The sequence below is a fragment of the Crocodylus siamensis genome, chromosome 9 (assembly GCF_052110815.1).
Source record: "Crocodylus siamensis isolate JL-2025a chromosome 9, ASM5211081v1, whole genome shotgun sequence".
Classification (NCBI taxonomy): Eukaryota; Metazoa; Chordata; order Crocodylia; family Crocodylidae; genus Crocodylus; species Crocodylus siamensis.
Genome location: NC_143403.1, coordinates 21,749,590 through 21,769,389, shown reverse-complemented (window position 1 = coordinate 21,769,389; position 19,800 = coordinate 21,749,590). Strand labels below are relative to the sequence as shown.

The 19,800-nt window shown below is 45.5% G+C and overlaps 1 long non-coding RNA gene across 1 annotated transcript; it reads left to right on the top strand.

Moving 5' to 3' along the window:
• The first annotated feature begins 4,550 nt into the window (after nucleotides 1-4,550).
• LOC149857201 (uncharacterized) lies at nucleotides 4,551-19,252 on the top strand. Its single transcript, XR_016444286.1, has 3 exons — nucleotides 4,551-4,644; nucleotides 18,068-18,141; nucleotides 19,136-19,252. It is a non-coding gene; the product is annotated as an uncharacterized LOC149857201 (long non-coding RNA).
• The last annotated feature ends 548 nt before the right edge of the window (nucleotides 19,253-19,800 follow it).

The following is a 19,800-nucleotide window of genomic DNA, read 5'->3' as shown; positions in this document are numbered from 1 at the left end:
TTAATGCTTGGTGCTGACTTTTCAGTGAAATGTTCATTTACAATAATATTCAATTTGCTTTTCTTTAGCTTAAAAATTGTATTAGGCAGACATGCTGGACAAATCATGTTACCAGATTTTCATGTGCAGATCACAAGTTTTGAAATAGTTTTTAGTATATGTAAATCCCTTTTTTCGGAGGAGGCAATATAGTCTGTTGATCTTGGCATTGTGCAGTAAAGGTAGATTGATGCATATTATGAGAGTGAACAGGGGTTTTGTACTAATGTGCTCACCAGACCTTTTACACAAGAAGGCTTTGTGTTGCTGTCCAGAAGTATAAGGAATAAAGTGCCAAGTAGGGCCCTTCCCTTCTTCAGGTTGTGAGGGCTGAGATGAAGTAGCACATCCCTAGCCAGGAGCTGACTAGAAGGCACCTAGGATAGGGGGTGGTCATAACAGGGGGTACAAATAGTATTTATCCCATGTCTTGCTAGTTGAGACCTCCCTTGCAACAAAACAGCAGCTGCCCCCCTTCTTGAACTATACCCCCTTGGATCAGGGTAAGATTTTATTCCATGACCTATTTTGGACTTTGTGATCATTGTCCTTTTTTCTTAGGGGCTGAGAGAGAATTTTTCCCTCACTGCCATTCTGGGTCAGGGATCTGGTTGGATAGGTAGGGAGATCAGGTTCAAGTTGTTGCTACTTAACAGGTGGCAGGTGTTCAATGCAAGTACACATTCCATAGGAGTCTGGTTCATTAATCAATTAGAAATACTAGTAGATTTGGGAAAAGCCTCCTAAGGAGATTCAGGCTTCTAACAGCTGGCATGGCAACGGCACTGGGAGCGGTCCTCTCACAAGAGGTCAACGGAGAAGAAAGACCGGTGGCCTATGCCAGCAGGAAGCTGCACTACTCGGAGACCAGGTACTCAACCATAGAGCGCGAATGCTTAGCGATAAAGTGGGGGGTCGAGTACTTCCGCTATTACCTACTGGGCCGTGAGTTTAAGTTGGTGATGGACCATGTGCCCCTGAGGTGGTTACACACCACAAAAATGGACAATGTACGGATTATGCGTTGGGCACTGGCCTTGCAACCGTACTGTTTCTCGGTGGCTTACAGGCCGGGCAAGGCAAATATAGTAGCGGATTTCCTATCCCGATGTGGAGAGGGCACAGAGAGCAGAGGCCAAGAGACTATACACAAGGGTGAAGACAAAGGAAGAGCGCCTAGGGGCGTCTTAAGCGGGGGGAGTGTGGAAGAGCCCCGACCCCAGGCAGCCCCGGGACTCACTGGGTGGGACGGAGCACGCCCGGCCGGAGCCGGCAGCGCGGGAACGCCGGGCATGAGAGGTGCGGCACAGCTGGAGCCAGTGCGAAAGCCTGGGAGATAAGCCCAGCGCGGAGCCCGGCGGCATGTGCTTTAATGAACTCTTCCAGGTGCCGGCGGGTTCAAAAGCGGCGCCGGTGCGGTGCGTCGGGGGCTGGAAGCAGCCGGAGGAGGAAGAGCTTCCCGTCAGGGAAGCAGCAGCAAGGTGGACGGCAAGAGGAAAGCCGGCCCGAACCTTTTGGAGCAGGGTAGGGCCCTGCGGGGCAAACTACGACGGACGAAGGGCCCTCAGGGCCACTGATTGGGTGGTGGAGGCTGGGAGTGGGGAAGCCCCCTCACCACAGCCACCGCCGGTGCAGCCCTTGGCCAGAGGCAGCAGAGGCGGGCTGAACCAGGGAGGACTGTTGGTAGACAGGCCCTTGGCAGGAACAGCGGGCCCCGGCTATACCTAGGGGACCCCGCCGAGACTTACCGAGTGACCCGGGGGTCACTAAGGAGGACTCGCATGTGGCAAAGAGAGAGACCCGACCCCGGCCGGGTTGGGGGGAACACCTTTGGGACTCACCGTGTGGAGGCTCGGGCGAGGGTGTAGGGGGAGGCCGGAGCCCTCAAAGACCCCAGACCAGACGAGACCGGAGACCTGTTTCTAGACCCGTACCCGCCAAGGAACAACACTGAACCTATATCATTGAAGTCGTGGCAGGCGGACTTGGCGGGAGCAGGCTGGGAATGTGAGTGACTCCAAAGTGCACAAAGGGGCTGGGCCCCTAGGCAACCACGGGTACGTGAGTTGTGCCCTTATGGGCGGACCCGTGACACATGGCAAGGAGACTAGCACCTTTCATCAGTACCTTTTCAACTCCTAGAAGAGGGGATAATGGTAGAATTCCAGTATTGGGCTAGGATGAGGTTGGAAAGAATGAAGGTGGATGGCAACCCTCCTGAAATACGTTGGACGTTTCATAGGAGGAATGATGACTTACACTGTACAATTAAATAACCCATAGTATTCTCAAAAGAGTTAAAGTTCAGCTACTAAACTGCACCCTGTGAATCTTCTCTGTCTTCCCAGAGAAGGACAGTTGCATCATACTAAAACAGCAGAAATCAATAAGTGAATCACAGAATCATGAATATGAGGGATGGAAGGGACTTCAGGAGGTCATCTAGTCCAACTCCCTACTCAAAGCAGGACCTCAACTAAGTCATCTCAGCCAAAGCTTTGTCTAGCCAGGTCTTGAAAACCTCCAAGAACGGAGAGTCCACCGCTTCTCTGGGTAACTTGTTCCAGTGCTTTACCCTCCTAGTGAGAAAATTCTTCCTAATATCTAACCTAAACTTCCCTTGCTGCAACTTGAGGCTGTTGCTCCCTGTTCTGTCATCTGCCACCACTGAGACCAGTCTAGTTCTGTCCTCTTTTGTATCCTCCTTTAGATAGTTGAAGGCTGCTATTAAATCCCTCCCTCAGTCGTCTCTTCTCTAGACTAAATAAGCCAACTTTCCTCAGTCTTTCCTCATAAGTCATGTGCCCTAGCCCCCTCATCATTTTTGTTGCCCTCTGCTGGACTTTTTCCAATCTGTCAACATCTTGTCTGTAGTGGGGGCTCCAGAACTGAACACATTACTCCAGATATGGCTTCACCAGTGCTGAATAGAGGGGAATAATCACTTCCCTTGACCTACTGGCAACACACCGACCAATGCAGCCCAGTATACCATTAGCCTTCTTGGTAACAAGGGCACACTGCTGGTGCATATTCAGTTTATTGTCCACTGTAACCCCCACATCCTCTTCTGCAGAGCTGCAGCCCAGCCAGTCAGCCCCCAGCCTCTAGTGGTGCATGGGATTGTTCTGTCCTAAGTGCAGGAGTTTGCAATTGTCCTTGTAGTACCTCATAAGTTTCCTTTTGGCCCAGTCGTCCAATTAGTCTAGGTCCCTCTGAACCCTAGCCATTCCCCCAAGTGTATCTACTACTCCCCCCAGCTTGGTGTCATTTGCAAACTTGCTGAGGGTGCACTCTATGCCATGAGTTGGGGAGCAGGAGCAGAGGGAGCAGGGTGCATGTGTGCCACTCACACGAGCACTCCCTTACCTCAGCAGCGGAGGTAGCAGCAGCAGCAGAGGAGACAGCGGCAGAGGCAGCAACAGCTGATTCCCCCTAAGGTAAGTGGGGCAGAGGGCACAGCACAGCTGAGGTGGATCTGGAGGGGGAGCCCTTCAGTGCCGCCTTAGCTCGCCCGACAGGGAGCCGCGCTCCCAAGCTGCACGCGGGCAGGCAGACAAGCGACCTGGGGGGATTTAGCTGGGAGGAACTAGCGGGGGCCTTTCCCCAAAGCAGGGGGGCAGTCCCAGATAGTCCCTTGGCCTCGACCCCGGGAGTCTAGTGGGAGGGTTGGTAGGGGGCGGAGCCGCCTGCACGTGCTTCCGGGCTAGCTGGAAGGTGTGATTGGCTGAGAGAAAATCGCGGGAATTTCAAACCGTGGACTTTAAAAGCTGCTGTTTGAAATTCCAACGGCAGTTGTGGAGCAGGAGTGGAGGGAGCAGGGTGCACGTGTGCCACTCGCACGAGCACCCCCTTACCTCAGTGGTGGAGGTAGCAGCAGCAGCAGAGGAGACAGCGGGGGGAACAGGTTTGGTGCCCTGGCAGCTGTGACGGAGGAGGACGGTGGAATGGCCTCTGGCAGGGATGATGCCGCTCCCCACACAACAGGGAATGGGGCAGAGAGCGAACACCAGGGGGAAGAAACGGCTGGACATCGGAGACTTCATCCTACGAGGACTGGAAGGTCCCATCTTCCGGCCCGACCCCTGGACACGACATGTCTGCTTCATGCCTGGGGCTCGGGTCAGGGACATCATGGAAAGGATCCTGGCCTACATCCGACCTGCAGATCAGTACCCCTTGGTTGATGTTCATGTGGGTACGAACAATGTGGCCAGGGGCAACCCTGACCTCATTATGAAGGATTTCAAGGCTCTGGGAGACACGCAGAAGGAGACGGGGGCGCAGGTGGTATTTTCCTCTTTTCTTCCGGTGAGTAGGTGGGGACGGCGACACGAGGCCTGCATTGGCGTGGTCAACCGGCGCTTATGCAGCTGGTGCCACCAGGCAGGCTTTGGGTTCCTTAATAATGACCCATGCTTTCGGGTAGGGGACTTGCTGGGGTGGGATGGGCTTCGTCTCTCTCCTAAAGGCAAGTGTATCTTCTCTTCCAGGTTGGCTGATCTCATACGGTGAGCTTTAAACTAGCCTCGCTGGGGGAGGCGGCCGCAGGAAGACAAAAAGACGCCATCCGAGCAGGACAGGTGACAGGCAAGGAGTGCTAAGGTAAGAAACGGGGGTCCAGACAGGTGCCAGATGACTGAAAGATAGCTAACGTGGTCCCCATCTTCAAAAAAGGGGAGAGAGAGGACCCTCTATCCTTGGGAAACTCTTTGAGAAGATCCTCAAGGAGCACATCTGTGATGGGCCGGCTTCAGGGATGATGCTCAAGGGCAACCAGCACAGTTTCATTAGGGGCAGGTCATGTCAGACCAACCTGATTGCCTTTTATGATCCGGTCACAAAGGCAATGGATGCAGGTGTTGCCATGGACGTAGTCTTTCTAGACTTCAGCAAGGCTTTTGACACCATCTCCCACCCCATCCTCATTAAAAAACTAGGTGACTGTGGCATTGATGCCTACACAGTCAGATGGATTGCAGATTGGCTGAAGGGTCGTACTCAGAGGGTGGTGGTGGATAGGTCATACTCAACCTGGGGGGAAGTGGGCAGCGGAGTCCCCCAGGGCTCGGTCCTGGGGCCTGCGGTGTTAAATTTCTTCATCAGCAATTTGGACGACGGGGTGAAATGCAACCTGTTTAAATTTGCTGATGATACCAAAATTTGGGGTGAGGTGAGCACGCTAGTAGGGAGGGAAAGACTGCAACAAGACCTGGATAGGTTACAGGAGTGGGCTGACATAAACAGGATGTGTTTCAATACTGACAAGTGCAGGGGGCTGCACTTAGGCAGTAGAAACCAGCAGCACACTTAGAGAATGGGAAATGCCCTTCTTGAGAGCACGGAGGCAGAAAGGGATCTTGGAGTCATTACTGACTCCAAGATGAACATGGGCCGACAATGTGAGGTCACAGTTGGCAGGGCTAACCGGACCTTGTCGTGCATCCACAGGTGCATCTCAAATAGAGCCAAGGAGGTGATCCTCCCCCTGTATGCGATGCTGGTCAGGCCGCAGCTGGAGTACTGCGGCCAGTTCTGTGCGCCCCATTTCAGGAGGGAAGTGGACAACATTGAAAGGGTCCAGAGGAGGGCCACCTGCATGATCTGGGGACTATAGGGCAGACCCTACAGTGGGAGACTGCGGGACCTAAACCTGTTCAGCCTTCACAAGAGAAGGCTGAGGGGAGACCTGGTGACTGTCTATAAACTCACTAGGGTATACCAGAAGGGTTTAGGGGAGACACTGTTTCCCCTAGTGCCCCCTGGCATGACAAGAAACAATGGACACAAATTATTAGAGAGTAGATTTAGATTAGACATCCGCAAGAACTACTTAACAGTTAGGGTGGCTAGGAGCTGGAACCAACTTCCTAGGGAAGTGGTGCTGGCTCCTACCCTGGCGATCTTTAAGAAGAGGCTTGATGCCTACCTGGCTGGACTTATTTGAGTCTTTTCTCCCACCCAGGTGGGGGGTCGGACTTGAAGATCTACAAGGTCCCTTCCGACCCAACTTCTATGATTCTATGATCTTCCAGGTTGCCGATGAAGACATTGAACAAAACTGGCCCAAGGGCCAACTCCTGGGGCACTCCACTTCATACCAGCTGCCAACTAGACATTGAGCCATTGATTACTACCCTCTGAGCCCAATGCTCCCGCTAGTTTTTCTATCCACCTTACTGTCCATTCATCCAGCCTGTACTTCCTTAGCTTGCCTGTGAGAATATTGTGGGAGTCTGTATCAAAAGCCTTCCTAAAATCAAGGTACCACATTCACTGCTCTCCCCACATCCACAGAGCTAGTTGCCTTGACATAGAAGGCAATCAGGTTTGTCAAGTATGACTTGCCCTTGGTGAATCCATGCTGACTGCTCCTAATCACCCTCTTCTCCAAGTGCTTAGAAATGGATTCCTTGAGGATATGCTTCATGATTTTTCCAGGGACTGAGGTGAGGCTGACTTGTCTGTAGTTCCCTGGACCCTCCTCTTTTACCTTTCTTAAATATGGGCATTATGTTTGTCCTTTTCCAATTATCCAGGATCTCTCCTGATTGCCATGAGTTTTCAATGATAGCTAGGGGCCCTGCACTCAGATCAGCCAACTCCTTCAGCACTCTTGGGTGCATCCCATCTGGCCCCAGGAACTTGTATATGTCCAGCTTTTCTAAGTAGTCCTTAACCTGTTCTTTTACCACTATTGGCTGCTCACCTCCTCCCCAAACTGTGCTGTCAGGTGCAGTAGTCTGGGAGCTGACCTTGACTTTGAAGACTGAGGTGAAAAAGGTATTGAACACTTCGGACTTTTCTGTATCCTCTGTGCCAAGGTTGCCTCCTCCGTTCAGTAAGGGGCACACACTTTCCCTGATCTTCCTCTTACTACTGACAAACTTGTAGAAATCTTTCTTGTTACCCTTCACATCCCTTGCTAGCTGCAACTCCAATTGCACTATGGCCTTCCTGACTTCATCCCTGCATGTCTGAGCAAGGCTGTTATATTCTTGTCTAGTTTCTTGTCGATGTTTCCACTTTTAAGTTTCCTTTTTGTCTGCTGCCCAAGTTGCCATCTGCTACTACATTCCCCGCTAATTCTTGTCTCTTTGTGAGCAGCAGACCAAGAAGAGCATGGCCCCTAGTTGGCCACTCCAGCACTTGCACCAGGAAATTGTCCCCAATACTCTCCAAATACTTCCTGGATTGCCTGTGCACTGCTGCATTGCCCTCCCAGCAGATGTCAGGGCGATTGAAGTCCCTCATGAGAACCAGGAAAACTTCCACTAGCTGTTTAAAGAAAGCCTCATCTAGCACTTCCTCCTGGTCTGGTGGTCTACAGCAGATACTCACCACAATATCACCCTTGTTGCTCTCCCCTGTGACTGTAACCCAGAGACTCTCAACAGGCTTATCTGCAGTTTCATACTGGAGCTCTGAGCAATATGGCTCTTTTACATAAAGTGCAACTCCTCTTCCTCTTCTCCCCTGCCTGTCCTTCCTGAACAGTTTATACCCATCTATGACAGTGCTTGTCATGTGAGCTCCCACCAAGTCTCTGTTATTCCAATTGCATCACAGTTCTGTGACTGCAAGGAACAGGCTATTCTTCCTGCCTATTTCCCAGGCTCCATGCATTTGTGTACAGGCACCTGAGGCAACTTGTTGATTGTCCTGATTTCTTAGGAAGTAGGAGAGCAACTCCCATGTTGGCCCTCCTGCTTGATCTTTCTCGAGGTCTCTCGCTTCCCCACTTACTTGGGCTTTGATCCCCATCCCCCAGTGAAGCTAGTTTAAAGCCTCCTCACTAGGTTGGCAAGCCTGTCTGTGAAGGTGTTCTTTCCTGTCTTTGTCAGTTGGATCCCATCTCTTCCCAGCAATGTTTCTCCTTGAAAGAACATCCCATGGTTGAAGAAGCCAAAGCCCTGCTGGTGACACCACCGGTGCAGCCAGATGTTGATCTGCAGGATGCACCTGCAGCCAAGTTCTGTATGTTCTAGATGTCCTCTAGAGATCTCCCAGGGCACAGAGTCAATGCCGAACAAGACTTTGTTTTCATGTGACTGGGTTCTGACCTTACCTAGACCTTTGCAAAAGTGAGATTTTGCATTACAGCATGAACTCTGGAATTTCACAGTTTGCTTTCTAACTCGTTAGGGTTACTTAAGTTTGCTTAAATTATGGTGATGCAGTGTAAGTCAATGATGACTGAAAAGCGTTCTCTCTGAAACATTGATGCCTTATGTTGTACATGGAATAAGAAGGTGAATTAAAGTCTAGTTATGAGAGAACAGGGGTTTATATCACCAAACAACACCCAGAGTTGGCTGTTATTGGTATAAGAGACATTACTAGTAGGTTTGTGCCCTGGTCAAACCCCTGCTGGAGTAGGAGAGGGAGGTGAGATTACCTGTTCCAGGAACTCAGAGGCCCCGGCTGCTACTAGTGCAAAGTTGTCTGTTCGGCCCTGGTTGCTGATGCTACAGCAATGGCATTGAGTCCCTACACCTGAATGCTGGTGCAACAGTTCAGCGTGGGGCTGCTGCAGTAGTACGTACTCTTTGGGGAACCACTATTCTGGTGCCCCCTCTAAGAGGTCATTTGGGGCTTGTGCTCCAGTCTTTCATCCTTTATTACACTACTGCTTGGCATCCTTGTGCTTCTTCAAAGACTTGAACTTGAGCTTAACTTTGTGTACTGAGTTGTTTTATAGGCCTTGTTCTAGTTCATTTTGTCTCTGTCTCTGCTGGCTTGAATCTGGCGACTTATCTCTTGCAGTACGTCTCTCTTATCTGTCTGGTATCATTCAATGCGAGATGGTTGAATTTGTTCCTCAGCTGCTGGTTGTGGAGAGGTGGAAACAAAAATGATACACACTAGCTCTGGATAAAGAAATTTTAACTCGATGCATCTGATCTGTTGATGACCTCATGTTGACAGAACCTTGGGCTGGTTCCCCTGAGCTATCTCCACCACGCCAGAGTATTACAGAACTGACCAGAAACCAAAAAGAAAATAACGTAGCATGGTACACATCTGAAGTATGTTTCCTTCAGACAAAACCTTGTCCTTGCTCTTGTTTCTTGCCTAATAAGTTTTCAGAGATAAGGGAATTTAATTTGCCATCTTCAGTGATGTTTCACATGGAAATAATTTTTTATTACTGATGGTGGAGTAATTCTTACCATTTGGCAAGTATCCAGTACACTATTTGGTATAGTTATAACACCCAGAAGCAGTAATAATTGTTTTATAATGAAAAGGGCTCCTTTCATTTCCTGTTCTTCCCATCATTCTTTCTCTATTTAACAAAAGCTCTACAATGGGAAGGCTAAACCTTAACACATTGTGACAAATTTGTTTAACAAATAAAATAAAATCAAGGGATTTAAAGTCCTAAATTACATTGTTCAGTACAATTGAGCATTAGAGGAAGTTGATTTTAATGGGATTATCAATAACTATAATTGTGCCTTTTCTTCTTGCTCCTCTGCTTGAATGCTTTTTTATGTTAGCCATGAATACAAGTTAGGTCAGAAATTCCAGATTCCTCTGCCTACACTGGCTTTTTATGTCATCTGTTGCAATGCAATTCAGATTTATTTAGAAATAACGGAAATAAAATACCTATATGTGTGTGTGTGTGTGTATATATATATATTGCTTTGTTTCAGTCTCTTGTTTGATTTTTATCACAAACCAAGCATCTTGGCTGTTTCCATGCATAATCCCTGTATTATATGTTTTAAACATATGAGCAAATAAGCATTTCTGTTACCCTGTAAAGGCTTGTTTTACTAGTGTTGGAAGGACTAATGATGCTAGTGGGTACAGGTGTGTAACCTGTCCATTAATTTTTCTTTATGGAGAATTTGGGCTTCTCTTTATGGAGCAACTAGCTTACTGGGAGTTGATGGTTACAGGGTTCTTTGCCCAGTTGTTGTTTGTATTGTGAACTGCAGCCGAAAGCAGAACTGCAAAACTACAGCAGAAAGATCCTGTGACCCTGGCTATAATTCAGGTGTTGACCTTCTCCTCCCTAAATTGATACTGTTACCAGCTTTTCATGTAGGTTGAATATTTTCTTTGGTTCATCTGTCACCATATAAACAAGCACGTGAACTTTGTGGCTTAGAGCTCTCAAAGGTTAAGCCTGTGCTTAAGTGTATTGAAAAGTGTTTCCTTTTAGATGGAAAACTAAATAAACCAGGAATATACTTTAGAAGCATGTATTGCTTTATTTTTATATTTATTTGCTTTTATTACATGGTTGTATTGTGCTGTCTCCTGCTGAGGTGTATTCTTTGTCTGATCATAGGTTTATCACGTGATTATCATTACCCTTAACTTCTAGTGTCAAATATACTTTCTGAATGTTGGGCCTGTTGTAGCTTGTAAGTAATTGTTTATTCTGTCTGTTTGCTGTCATGAGGAAATCTTAGGGGTGTCTCTACATGTGCTCCAGGGTAGCATGGTGGGGTGTTAATTAAAGCATCTCTTGGACAGCCACTCTAATTAAAACATTGTAGTGTCATGTGTATTCAGTGTCCCACCTTTTAAAATAGTGACGGGGTGCTTTAACTAAAACTTTAACTGATAATTAATTAGTCCTGTGATCAGGCACTTCTAAAGCTCTCTGCAGCTGTGCACTTCTGTCAGGGCATGGCTGTACAGCACTTTCAAAGGGCCAATTGTGCGACAAACAACTTCTGTCCATGCCTTCAGTGCCTGCATCTGCATGCGTGCGCGCTCACTCATTTTCATAGCAACAAAGGTAAAAAGGAAGTAATCCATGAGCTATGGATGGTGAACACTATTCAGGCTAGCTGTTGAAATCAAGCTGCACAAGATCTCTCATCTGAGGTCAGATTAAAGGCATTAATAATGAACATCACCTGATTGCTGAGGATTTGTAGCAAGCAGCTTTGAAATCAGATAGCATCAAGGGTACTACCTATGACAAACTGAAGATGTGCTCTGAATCCTAACATATTTCTCAACCGGAAACATTGTTGGAATTCTACTCAAGCAAGCATGCACACATATACACTGACACAGGTTTGTAGCATCCAATCGATGCGAGAGGTACTACATACATATAACATCCTCCTGCTTGGAAGGTTTGAGATATTATAAACAGCAAAGATTGTCAGATGCGGTAAATTATGAGTTTTCAGCAACAGAATAACTCATTTTAATCTTAATCATAGGACTGCCAGATTTTACAAGAACAGTGTGTTGAAGTGTTCTTGAAAGGTAGCTGGTAATCTAGCTAGAACATCTTCTATTTGGGCATTTAATATAGTGTGTTAATGGGATTTATTTTCCCAAACAAAATCAGGCTTGTTTGGGAAAATAAAATGCATCAGGTCACAGCAGATAGAGTATGAGGATTAATTAGGGTCTTGTTACACATTACACTTAGCACATGCTAATTTTAATTGGTGTTAAAATAAGCACGTGCTTTGAGCAGTTGCACATTAAAGGTTAATACCCTCTGCAATGTGCACTGCTCTGACCTGCCCTTGGAGAGTTGGTGAGTGGGGCATGGTTAGGAGACAGCTTTGGCTCTGTGCCTGCTCATCTGACTTGTTCTCAGGGTAGGGTAGGTGGCCCAGATTGTGGGCAGCCCCTGACTACCCTGACTGGGTCCTCACTGCCCTCCTCATCCTCAGATCTAGCACCTGGCCCCTACCCCCATCCTTACCCTGTCGCTGGCTCAGATCTAGCAGACCACTATTCCCCCAACTCCCCTGTCCCTGAGGTTCCCTCCCTGCTCCCCAGCCCTCATGGCTCACCCCTGTCCCCCCACTTCCCCATGTCCCCTAGCTCACCTGCCTTGCCAGCACTGCCCCAGGGGAACAGGCAAGGAAGGGGAACCTGTTTGCCTGGCTACCATCACTGCTGGGCTGCTACTGTTCTCTGGGTCTGGAAAGAGCCCAGAGCGGGAGAGAAGTGGGGATTGTTACCTTTAGGTGCATTCCTGCTGTTACTGGGGAGGAATATAGAGTAGCTGGGAGCAGTGCCTCCGGAGATGCTGGAGGACTGCTCCCAATTGGTTTTGGGCCTGTGGAGCAGTTGCACATGACTGCAACACAAGCTGCCTTAAACCAATTAGATAATCCTCAATGGAAGAGGATTATCTCTGAGCCACTGGGAGGGCCCTTAGCAGATGGTTCTTGCTGCAGTGTGTGGACACTCCTGGTTTAAGGGCCCTTAACATGTATTTAAGTTGTTGTGTAACCACACCCTAAGAGAATATAGAAATGAACTGGGAACTAGAAACTACTAGGGAGTTTTAGACATTTTTAAAATGATTATGATGTGAAATATTAAGCAGTTTCACTTTCTAATTGTTGCCAGGACTAATGATTAATAGTTCATTCAGCCTGTTGAAGTGACTGTTTTACTTTGGCAGAGGCAAGATCTGAAATTCAAACCTAAATCTCTTGCATTATTATCCAGATCCTTGTGTAGTGTCAAGTTTTACGCTCTGTTTGGGGTTGGCTTTGTCAACAAAGAAACTGATAGCGATACAACTCATCCACTTCCGGGTTGGGTGGTGGTCGGGGTGGTACCTGCACCTTATCTTTCAGGATTAGCCCTATGACCAAGGGATGGGGTGGAGGGATGATAAACATGGTGGTAGTGAGATACTGGCAGATATCTCATGATTCTTGCTAATGGCATAAGGACAGGTTTTGTGGTTTCCGTTTTATCAAATCCAAAGCTCAGGCTGGAGCTGATTGGATCTGACCACCATTTTGTTCACTCATTGGTAGGTTTGTTTGAGGGAGAACAGAATAAAGCCAAAACATAAATGTTTGTAGTATATTTTTATATTTGCTTTGAATGTGATACCCCTTGGGCATGGTGTACGTTCAGTTCTTTACATTCTGAACTTGGATGATTTCTTAAACATGCTTGAAGGTGCTTGTGAGAAATATGATAGGATGATACCCACTCATTAAGCAGGTGAATGCTAACAGTTTTATGTGAGTGAGGGGCTTGATACTCTTACCACTAAATCACACTTCTGCCTTATGCTGTACAAAATTAGTATTTCTTGGAAACTATAGCTGGATAGAAGGATAATTGAGATTGAATTGTGTCTTAAAGGAATTGGTTGGCTTCATTTAGTTCATACGATACTTAATAGAAAAATAAATTTGTGGGGGGGAAATATCTTTCTTGTTTGGAAATCTGTGCATCAATCCATTTGCTGCTCAGTCTTCCTATCTTACGCTTACACACAGCAGGGGTAATAGCACTGAAGTGCTAAGAAGCTAGGCTCTTGCACTGACCTTGACATAGAGGATCATACTGCATTCATCCATTTCAGTCCTGATTCCCATTTACCCTTCTGCCTCTCTGCTGTCTAAACCGAAATGGAATACTGCAGACAGAAAATCTATATTGCCAGCTGTATACAGAATTCCCTTTTGAATAGAAAATGTCCATCATTTAAAGAAAAAAAGACAAATAGAAAATGCAAAAATGCTATCACAAACTCATAGTGACTCTCATGTAAATAATCACTCAAAAAGCATTTCAGCCTGCGATCCTGTATCTATGAGAATTTGTAGTTGTGTGGTAAAAATTGGAGCGTGGTGTTCAGTACGTGAAGGTGGCTGCCCAGTGAGCTTCACGCTACCCTATACTATAGCTCAGAACGCAGTTCCAAGAGCCTTCCCATTTCACAGCTGCTTTGCCAGAAACAATCAGTAAGATCCGTATAATATCACTGCAGCAATAAAGCTGGCAATCAAAATAATGACAGGGCAGCTGAGTGAAATTCATTGATCATAGGAGTTGACTCTGCTATGTTTCCACTTTCCACAGTTCCATGCATCAGACAGTGTCTGTATTCTTATGTAACATGCTTGCACGAAGCCATAAAGCGTGTGCTATGTGGAGTGTGACAAAGGGTTGTTCAAAGCTGTGAATCTCCTTTATTATTACCAACAGTGGCTCAGCAGCCATAGATGATATTTGTGGCTCTGATCTGCTTGCATGAGAATGCTTTCCATTAGCACAGTGAAGAGTGTGAGTAAACTGCAAAGAAAATATTCAGCCAGTCATCCTAAGTAATAAACTTTTTAAAAGAATGCTTCTCCTTCCAGGTTGAAAAGCCTCAACATGGGCTGGTTTAAACCTCTTCCTGTTGATTTCCAAATCCAAACGTATAGCTTGTTTGAAAAATAAATAAGTGACTCTACTTGTTCTCTGATCTTACTTGGAAGAAATATAACCGGGTATTTCCATATGCATTTTGGCTTTTGCAAATAACTTCACCTTCTCCATGAAGTCACTCTGAACATTGCAACTTGAATGCAAAAAGGAGTTTTTTTTCAGAGCAGTTAAAAACAATATCTCTGTTCATTTTGGATAATTTTTCCATTGTCATTTGTGTCCTCCCATACTACTTTTTTTTCATCCTTTCACAATGGCTAGGGTAGGCCAGGATTATCCAGCACAACTAGTAACTTAAGTTAGAAAAAAGAAAGTTCTTTTTTTGGAGACCTATCTAACTAAGACCTATATAGTAATCTAGATCTCACACAAATCTTTGACACATGGGAAAAGGAAATGGTGCTCAGCAGCAGTGTAACAGGCAAAGTTTGCACCTACCAGAAGCGGGTAGGGGTGTTTTAAGAGCTGGGGAAGAAGAGAGGGTGTATGGATCTTGCCCATGATGGAAACTCTAAAATAGTCCCTGGCTGCTACTGCCGCTACCATCATATCATGCTCTGCCCATCCTGACTCTTACTCTTAAAGCAATGGCACCTGGGTGTTCATATAGTGGCACCGCTGTTACAAGAACAATGGTGAGGGGCTGCTTTTGCTGCTGGGGCATAGACTTCATGGGGGTGCAGAATGATTTGGGTACCTTTAAGTTGGCACTCAGGGCTTCTTGTCTACCCCTAGTTATGCTAGGTCTCACTGCAGTTTTCTTGTGTACCCTATTCTTTAAAATGGTACCAGGAAAAGAAGCCTTCTCTGTTCTCAGAAGAGCCCTTTTGGTGAGAAGTATAGGGAGAAAAGAAACAGGGACTGAACCCTGTCATGGCTGTTGTCAGTCCTTGCTTTGTCCCTCTCCTGTCCATAGACCATTATATTTCTTGTGGGGAAAATAGAGCTACGTGGTGACCCTGTGTAGATTCATTGTCTTGGTTATACTAAACATGTAACGAGCTTCTTTAATTTTGTTATATAGTGCTTTATTTTTATTTTTTCATTTTAAAGGTGCAGTAGCATTATTTGCTGTTTTTGAAAGCTTCACTGAAATTGGATCAACTGTAACTAGCCAGTAATGAATGATTGACAGTGTATAGATTGCTGTTTTGTTAAGGTTACTGTCTCAGTGTTAAACAACTGTGATCTTGGGTAATGGCAGAATCCAGCTTCCTGTACAGATTTGTAGACTGACCAGGAATAAATAGATTTTTTCAATGATTGATAGCATAATGCTGAGAGCTACCAAAGATACTCCTTTTATTAAAAAAGCTTTTAGGCAAGTTTGAATAATTGAAAAGCATATGTGTTATTTTTTTTATTTGATAATTTCCATAATTTTGGGGACAAGTGACAGCTTTAAATTAAACTGTGTAGACTGGCAAACTGTTTTTGTCTTGGAAGCGGCAGCTGCTTGTGCATGCAAGCATGGCTTTTTAATACACATTGTGTTTTACTAGCTTATAAATATGAATACGCCTTTGACTGTAAAAGCGTAATTGTATTTGTGAGGGCATTTTAATTTTACAGCTTATTTTCACTGATGAGGTCACAATTACTTTCAGTGAGCAATTGGTTCATTAATTTTTAAGCAAACAGCATTAACAATTCCTATAAATAGCTCCTGTAATAAAACTTTGTTATGCTTCAATTTCTAGGTTCTTAATAGTTTGTAAACAAAGTTTGAAAATAAACTTTTAAATATATAATCTGAGTTCTGCCAGGAAATGACAGCTATGACATTTTTGTAATGCTTGATATTTCTGTTATTGCTCATAAGAAATTTTAAAAAAATGTACCTTGCATTTCAGTTTCAAACATGACTTAGAATATATTGACTTTTCTCAGGTAGGTACTTTTCAAAATGTTACCCATAGTGCAATACCACATGCTGGCTTTGTTTCTAGTTTCAAATCAAGTGATTGCTCCTATTTGTAGAGGAACATGCGATAATGGAAATTTCATCAGCTATCTGTGACATCTTGCTCCCCCTTAAAAAGGGGATAACAACATTTAGAAAGAAAAAGGCCAGCATAGGCTAGGAATGCAGGGAAATTGAGGATCAAGTGGTGATTATTCCTATTGATCTGTGAGGTCACCATTTACTATCTTGGAATTATATGCACTTCTCTCCCATGAGGGTAGTTCACTGTTCACTACCTTTGTCATTTGAGTTAAGTTTACTTCTGTGAAACTAATGCTAGTCAGGCTAGTCTTAAAATCCACGGAACCAATTTCCCAGCCAGCGGATCATGGTGGAGCCAAGGCCACAACTGGCCAGTTTGGCCAAGAGGTGATCATGGGATACCAGATCAAAAGCTTTTTTGAAGTCAAGATATATGACATCAATCTCTTCTCCCTTGTCCAGGTGATAGGTCACCTGGTCATAGAAGGAAATGAGATTGGTCAAACAAGACCTACCCACAACAAACCTGTGCTGGCTATCCCTTAGGATGTTAGCCTGGGCCAGTCCCTCAAGGATGGCCTCCTTAATAAACTTTTCTAGGATCTTCCCCAGGATAGAAGTCAGGCTACTGGGCCTGTAGTTAGCCGGATCCACTCTCCTCCCTTTCTTGAAGATCGGCACCACATTGGCCTTCTTCCAGTCTTCGGGCACTACACCAGAGCGCCAGGAGTTTTCAAAGACCCGTGCCAGGGGCTGGGCTATGACGCTCGCCAGCTCCTTGAGTACCCTGGGGTGCAGATTGTCAGGGCTGGCTGACTTGAAGGTATCCAGCTTCTCAAGGTGTTCCTTCACGAGGTCAGCATTTATGGAGGGTAGGGGATCCCCCTCACCCAGATTTCCCTGTCCCATAGCAGGCATGGGCATATATCTATGATATTCAATAAATAATAGGTGCCATATCCAAGATAATGTGCCATGTGCAGGAACTAGTTCCAAGTCCACCCCATTTCAGTCTGACTGTACAGATACCATTTTCATGGTACCACCAACAGGAAGGGACCATTAGAGGAAGATGCTATGTAACCATTGTTTTGCTTTTTACTTTCTAATCTGTTCCCTATCCTCTGTGTAAGGATGAAAGTACATGGCTAATGGGAAAAATGAGGCACTGAATCAGTGCAACTGTTTGGAAACAGAACATCAGAGAAGGCACTACCTGACATAGAAACACAGTTCCCAATTCTGTGGCAGTCTACACTCATTTTACATCAGTGTTTAAGATGCTGTAGTGGTGAAGAATTGGGCTCTTTGGCCACATCCAGGCAAGAGTGGTTGTGCAGTATGTGGCGCTGCAGACATGTCTGCAGCATCACATACCATACATTCCGGTGTTTTCCATGCTGCAGTTTGTATGGGTTTTTTTTTGTTTTTTGTTTTTGACCTGTGGATATCTAGGGGTCAAAAAAAACCATGCAAAAAACCCCCCAAAAAACCAAACTAAAAAAAGCAGAGCCGCGCACATGGGGTCAGCGTACACTGCTCAAAACCAGAGCCTGGCTGGCTGGAGGCATGTTCTGGCTGCCAGCCAGGCTCTGAATGGCAGGATCATCACTGCTGCAGCCCCAGGAGGCCCCCAAGACCCCAGGTAAGACTGCTGGGGCCAGCCTAGTGCTGGCCCTAGCCTCCCCTAACCCACCCAGGGTAACCTGCCACATGCCAGAGGGTGTGTTGTACAGGTGTTCCTTGGGGACAACTAGCAGTGGCACAAGGTGTCCCACTGCTAGTTGTCCCTGGGGAACAAAATGTCCATGCTTGTGTGGATGCAGCCTTTGTGTGTAAATGTTAGCAGTGGGTACTGCTGTTCCTGTTAAACATTTTTTTTTTCATTTCCTTTCATAGATTGCTATTGTGTATTCTTCATGTGATCTCCACGTATCTCCCTGAATTCCATGTGGGGAAGAGGTGACCATTGTGTGAGTACCTGGGATGGTGCAGACTGTAGAGAAGTTTGCCTTTAGTTTGTAACATTATGTTTCTAAAAGGGTTTTAAGGTTCTTTTGGCATGAAAACGGCTTTCTGAATGTTATGTCTTTTGGAAATCCTCATCAGAGATATCACATTAGGATGGCTGACAGCAGAGAGGTAAATGCCAAAGGTTCTCAATTAGAAATTCATACCTGAAGTCACTGGGCCACATTCTGGCCTCGTTAACATGTAATTTGAAGGAGAATATTGGGCTTTAAGTCAGGTCAAAATTCAGCCCTGTGTGAATTAGAAGGATGTTGATTGCCAGGGACTGTAGAAAATACCCTTGCTAGGGATCATTGAACTGGCTCTAATTAATTTAGAAGATTGACACATTCGGGATAAAACAGCTGCCTCACTCAGCTGAGCAGCAGGAAGGGTAAAATTCAGATCCATAGTTGCTGATTCAGGTTTGAGAGAGCAGATGTTGACATGCAGGTAACACCTGTCGCTGTTGCCATTCAACATTACTGTTTCAGAACCACAGAATTTTCAAGCCATTTCCCAGTTGTGTTACTAACTGTTGCTTTGAAGTTACAACCAAGGAAATGTAAAGGCAGTCAAAACACACTACCAGGTAGGAGGACCATGAGGCAATAGAACGTCTGAATTCATAAATTCACTTACAGGAACCAAAATGCACTTCTTGGGTATAAAGTGGTGCATATGTACAAAATATGCATGTGAATAACTCTGGAGTCTGCATACTTGCAGTGGGGTTCTTTCCATATAAATTGGGCAGATATTTCCATCCAAGTGTGGATGCATACACCCATTTTACTCATTTCTCCTCCAAATAAATGATACCTTTGGAATGTACTGGGGAGGTTACTTGGTTAATAGTGGAGTTATTGTCATTGAACTTTTGACACTTTTATGGAGGCTGCAATCTCTTTTTGGAATTGGTAGTCTCTGATGCTTACCTTTTCTATGTTTGTCTAGGTTCACAAGCTATATAAGAGAGATGGAGAAGCCCTCTGAGTAACTTTGAAACGGTTTTATAGTTGACAAATGGGAGAACCAGATGCTATTTAATAATAAAGGACATGCTTATGTTCCCATGAAGATGGTTGGCAGATGCTGTTTAATAATAAGGGCCTTGCTTATGTTCCTATAAAGATGGTTGGCAAAGCCCCGGTTGATTTTTCTATGTAACTTACTTATAAATATTTGGTAGAGATTAAATCAGCCATTCTCAACCTGGGTGCCACAGCATCCTGGGGTGCCATGAGATTCTTTTAAAGGTGCTGCTAAGTATCAGTGCTGTTAGGTGTACAAACATGTACACGATTCACAGCAGGATCCCAGAGATTTCAAATAGGAATCCACAATATCCAAAACATTCTGACCTGTTGCTGTCTCTGACAACAGAGGAATTACTCTATTTTTCTACGGTCAAAAAAGAATACAAGCTAAGACCTGGAATTTTCATAGGGGTGTCTTGAGTCTAAAAGGTTAAGAACCACTGGATTAAATAGTTATAATTGTCAGGGGTCCCAATGTGCGATTTCCTCCCAGTCGCCTTGCCGATTAGGTGATCATTTCTTTTTAAGAGACTGTCAGAACAAAATGGTGACACGCCAGAGATTTTTTACTGTCACAAGTGG